Source organism: Schistocerca gregaria, unplaced genomic scaffold, assembly GCF_023897955.1.
Source record: "Schistocerca gregaria isolate iqSchGreg1 unplaced genomic scaffold, iqSchGreg1.2 ptg001011l, whole genome shotgun sequence".
Classification (NCBI taxonomy): Eukaryota; Metazoa; Arthropoda; class Insecta; order Orthoptera; family Acrididae; genus Schistocerca; species Schistocerca gregaria.
The window spans coordinates 75,001-80,000 of record NW_026062360.1 but is presented as its reverse complement, the minus strand read 5'-3'; the positions used below and the strand labels follow the sequence as shown (position 1 = coordinate 80,000).

General features: G+C 54.9%; 3 non-coding genes across 3 annotated transcripts in view; all 3 read left to right on the top strand.

Moving 5' to 3' along the window:
* The first annotated feature begins 2,395 nt into the window (after positions 1–2,395).
* On the top strand, positions 2,396–4,288 carry LOC126327017 (small subunit ribosomal RNA). The gene has a single exon (XR_007560905.1). It is a non-coding gene; the product is annotated as a small subunit ribosomal RNA (ribosomal RNA).
* A 368-nt stretch (positions 4,289–4,656) lies between these two features.
* On the top strand, positions 4,657–4,811 carry LOC126327016 (5.8S ribosomal RNA). The gene has a single exon (XR_007560904.1). It is a non-coding gene; the product is annotated as a 5.8S ribosomal RNA (ribosomal RNA).
* A 188-nt stretch (positions 4,812–4,999) lies between these two features.
* Position 5,000, top strand: part of LOC126327023 (large subunit ribosomal RNA) — a 4,222-nt gene continuing 4,221 nt past the window's right edge. Inside the window, exon 1 of the ribosomal RNA XR_007560911.1 lies at position 5,000. This exon is cut by the window's right edge and continues 4,221 nt beyond it. This is a non-coding gene — a ribosomal RNA (large subunit ribosomal RNA).

Sequence of the window (5,000 nt, the reverse complement as noted above, 5' to 3'; positions counted from 1 at the left end):
TAACTCAATTTGTCCCTTAACCTAACCCACGTTGTCCCTTAACCTAACTCAATTTGTCCCTTAACCTAACTCAATTTGTCCCTTAACCTAACTCAATTTGTCCCTTAACCTAACTCAATTTGTCCCTTAACCTAACTCAATTTGTCCCTTAACCTAACTCAATTTGTCCCTTAACCTAACTCAATTTGTCCCTTAACCTAACTCAATTTGTCCCTTAACCTAACCCACGTTGTCCCTTAACCTAACCCACGTTGTCCCTTAACCTAACCCACGTTGTCCCTTAACCTAACCCACGTTGTCCCTTAACCTAACCCACGTTGTCCCTTAACCTAACCCACGTTGTCCCTTAACCTAACCCACGTTGTCCCTTAACCTAACCCACGTTGTCCCTTAACCTAACCCACGTTGTCCCTTAACCTAACCCACGTTGTCCCTTAACCTAACCCACGTTGTCCCTTAACCTAACCCACGTTGTCCCTTAACCTAACCCACGTTGTCCCTTAACCTAACCCACGTTGTCCCTTAACCTAACCCACGTTGTCCCTTAACCTAACCCACGTTGTCCCTTAACCTAACCCACGTTGTCCCTTTGCCTAACATAGTTCACTGCTCGGAATCTCTGGTGTCGTTGTTATCCTCATGTAGATGTCTTGCGAGTGTTGCTTACTTTCCACATATTCCCGCTATCCACTGTCAATTGTACTGCAATAGGACTATATCGCCCCCCCCCCCCCCCCTCTGCCCCTCTCTTTGTGTCTCCGTCCTCTCAAGCTGGTCGGTCTGGCGTTTGAGTGTTAAATGAGCCTCGCAGCTGTTCAGTTGCGTTCAGATGTCGACGCCCTCAGTGTACGTCGTGGTATGGTCTGTGTCCATTGTCCGCTGATGTCGTACGCGTAACCCACACGCTGTACCGATCATCGGTAGTTACGTACAGAGTGAAGTAGTGTGATACGTGTGACCGTACGCTGGCTGTGCCCAACGGTGTCGAATCTCAATTTCCATATGTTGTGCTCGATGCTACTTGTCTCGTCTCCCAATAACAGCTAGGTTGCACTGTGGTACGCCGTAGAGGCGTGTGGGAGGAACGTACGAACGCATTGTATGTCACCCTGGGTCGCTGGGGGTGGTGGTGCGGTGAGTCAGGTCAGGTCAGCGTGAGCCGTGTGATGTAGTGACGCGTGTATTCCGACTTTGTCGTATTGCCTCACACAAAGTGCTACCCTGGTGGACCGCGTTCCATATCTGGGACATGCCGCAGATGCCGGTTGACAGTGGATCGCGGAAGGGACATCGCATACGTGCGCGGGCCACCTTCCACGTGTTCTCTTCTGCACATGTCGCAGTGTGTATGTGGTCTGATGTAGCGTGTCGTGACACATGACATCCTGGCATGCAAGAATTGTTGAATTCGCAAATGTAGGTGGACATCTACGTTTACTGCCCAAGATACGCAAATGAACTGGAAATCCGTTGTTGAGCGGTTGTTCACGCTGGAGGTGAATCTGTGATGGCGACGATCGGTACAGCTATTAACCGGTTGTTTCAGCGGTACCCGCCACATCCACACACGTGACTAGGCCCATGTGGGTATGAAGCGATACGCGGCGGTGGCTTGGTGGGACTGTTCCCGGCCGGTGAAGGGGGGCCGCCCGGCGTGTTGGCCGCGCGCTGCGTGGGCGCACGCGCAACAGGCGGCTGGTGGGGGGCGCCGAGTGGCAGGAGCGCCAGCCGACGGGCTCGGCAGGCGGCGCAGCTACGCTGCGGCGCACCCTGCACGCGGCGCCTGGCGGCCAAAGTTGGTTCAGCCGAGCCCGGTGCGAAGCGCGGTGGACATCTGCAGTGTGCTGGTCTGATTGAGGACTGTGTGCGTTGAGGATGCGCCGCCGCCTGGCACTCGGCGCCGCGACGCCGTCTGCTGCTCGGTCGCCCCAGCGGTTCTCGCAGGTGGTTTGTATCGCAGTTGTGCGGACGTGTTGGCGCGTGCGCTGTGCTGGGAGAGTTCGCTTCTGCACCCAAGTGGGGCTTTGCCCTTGTGTGGCGCTGGCGTTGGAGCTGCCGGTCACCATAGGTGGCGCGTGTTGTCTCCCGCCGGCAATGCCACGACAGCACGCTCCCGGGCCTCTGTCGGCAGCGGCAAGCTCAGTTGGGAGCAAGGGTGTTCGCACTAAAACCGTCTACTCGCCTAACTCCGGGCGATTGCGCCTCTCTCGAAACCGACCAAGTACCTAGGACGGCGCTGCGCGCCGCCGGGACCTGAGAGGGTTTCGAGGTGTATCGTGCAGGGGAGCTCGGCCTCCTCCTGTTTGCAGAATAATTGAGCGGACGCTTGCGTGTTCGCGCGGGCCCCCGGGACACACTCCCGGGCGGCCGGCTGCTCAGCTCTAGTTGACGCAGCTCCCTGGTTGATCCTGCCAGTAGTCATATGCTTGTCTCAAAGATTAAGCCATGCATGTCTCAGTACAAGCCGCATTAAGGTGAAACCGCGAATGGCTCATTAAATCAGTTATGGTTCCTTAGATCGTACCCACGTTACTTGGATAACTGTGGTAATTCTAGAGCTAATACATGCAAACAGAGTCCCGACCAGAGATGGAAGGGACGCTTTTATTAGATCAAAACCAATCGGATTGGCTTGTCTGGTCCGTTTGCCTTGGTGACTCTGAATAACTTTGGGCTGATCGCACGGTCCTCGTACCGGCGACGCATCTTTCAAATGTCTGCCTTATCAACTGTCGATGGTAGGTTCTGCGCCTACCATGGTTGTAACGGGTAACGGGGAATCAGGGTTCGATTCCGGAGAGGGAGCCTGAGAAACGGCTACCACATCCAAGGAAGGCAGCAGGCGCGCAAATTACCCACTCCCGGCACGGGGAGGTAGTGACGAAAAATAACGATACGGGACTCATCCGAGGCCCCGTAATCGGAATGAGTACACTTTAAATCCTTTAACGAGTATCTATTGGAGGGCAAGTCTGGTGCCAGCAGCCGCGGTAATTCCAGCTCCAATAGCGTATATTAAAGTTGTTGCGGTTAAAAAGCTCGTAGTTGGATTTGTGTCCCACGCTGTTGGTTCACCGCCCGTCGGTGTTTAACTGGCATGTATCGTGGGACGTCCTGCCGGTGGGGCGAGCCGAAGGGGTGCTTTCGCGTCCCGAGGCGGACCCCGTTTAAATCCTACCAGGGTGCTCTTTGTTGAGTGTCTCGGTGGGCCGGCACGTTTACTTTGAACAAATTAGAGTGCTTAAAGCAGGCAAGCCCGCCTGAATACTGTGTGCATGGAATAATGGAATAGGACCTCGGTTCTATTTTGTTGGTTTTCGGAACCCGAGGTAATGATTAATAGGGACAGGCGGGGGCATTCGTATTGCGACGTTAGAGGTGAAATTCTTGGATCGTCGCAAGACGAACAGAAGCGAAAGCATTTGCCAAGTATGTTTTCATTAATCAAGAACGAAAGTTAGAGGTTCGAAGGCGATCAGATACCGCCCTAGTTCTAACCATAAACGATGCCAGCCAGCGATCCGCCGCAGTTCCTCCGATGACTCGGCGGGCAGCCTCCGGGAAACCAAAGCTTTTGGGTTCCGGGGGAAGTATGGTTGCAAAGCTGAAACTTAAAGGAATTGACGGAAGGGCACCACCAGGAGTGGAGCCTGCGGCTTAATTTGACTCAACACGGGAAACCTCACCAGGCCCGGACACCGGAAGGATTGACAGATTGATAGCTCTTTCTTGATTCGGTGGGTGGTGGTGCATGGCCGTTCTTAGTTGGTGGAGCGATTTGTCTGGTTAATTCCGATAACGAACGAGACTCTAGCCTGCTAACTAGTCGCGTGACATCCTTCGTGCTGTCAGCGATTACTTTTCTTCTTAGAGGGACAGGCGGCTTCTAGCCGCACGAGATTGAGCAATAACAGGTCTGTGATGCCCTTAGATGTTCTGGGCCGCACGCGCGCTACACTGAAGGAATCAGCGTGTCTTCCTAGGCCGAAAGGTCGGGGTAACCCGCTGAACCTCCTTCGTGCTAGGGATTGGGGCTTGCAATTGTTCCCCATGAACGAGGAATTCCCAGTAAGCGCGAGTCATAAGCTCGCGTTGATTACGTCCCTGCCCTTTGTACACACCGCCCGTCGCTACTACCGATTGAATGATTTAGTGAGGTCTTCGGACTGGTACGCGGCATCGACTCTGTCGTTGCCGATGCTACCGGAAAGATGACCAAACTTGATCATTTAGAGGAAGTAAAAGTCGTAACAAGGTTTCCGTAGGTGAACCTGCGGAAGGATCATTACCGACTAGACTGCATGTCTTTCGATGTGCGTGTCGTGTCGTGTCGCGCAACACGCTACCTGTACGGCAGTGGCCGTGCGCCGCGTGCGGAACCACGCGTGCCTCTCAAAACTAGCGGAAGTGTTGTTGTTGTGTGGTACGAGCGCTGAAGCTCTGGAGCGGCTGGCCTGCGGTACCTGGCGCCTGGCGCCGGTTTTGAATGACGTTCGCCCGAGTGCCTGTCCGCTCCGGTGTGGAGCCGTACGACGCCCATCGGCTGTGAGGCCGTTGGACACAAAAAAAAATAGTGGAACAGGGGCCGTCAGACGCCTCAGTCCCGCAAATGCTACTGTCTTGAAAGAGACAGTGGGAGACTGAAAAGGAAAAGATCACCCAGGACGGTGGATCACTCGGCTCGTGGGTCGATGAAGAACGCAGCAAATTGCGCGTCGACATGTGAACTGCAGGACACATGAACATCGACGTTTCGAACGCACATTGCGGTCCATGGATTCCGTTCCGGGGCCACGTCTGGCTGAGGGTCGGCTACGTATACTGAAGCGCGCGGCGTTTGTCCCGCTTCGGAGACGTGGGAGTGTCGTGGTCGCCTGTGTGGCCGGCCGCGTCTCCTTAAACGTGCGATGCGCGCCCGTCGCCTGGCGGTTCGCATACCGGTACTTTCTCGGTAGCGTGCACAGCCGGCTGGCGGTGTGGCGTGCGACACCTCGTACAAC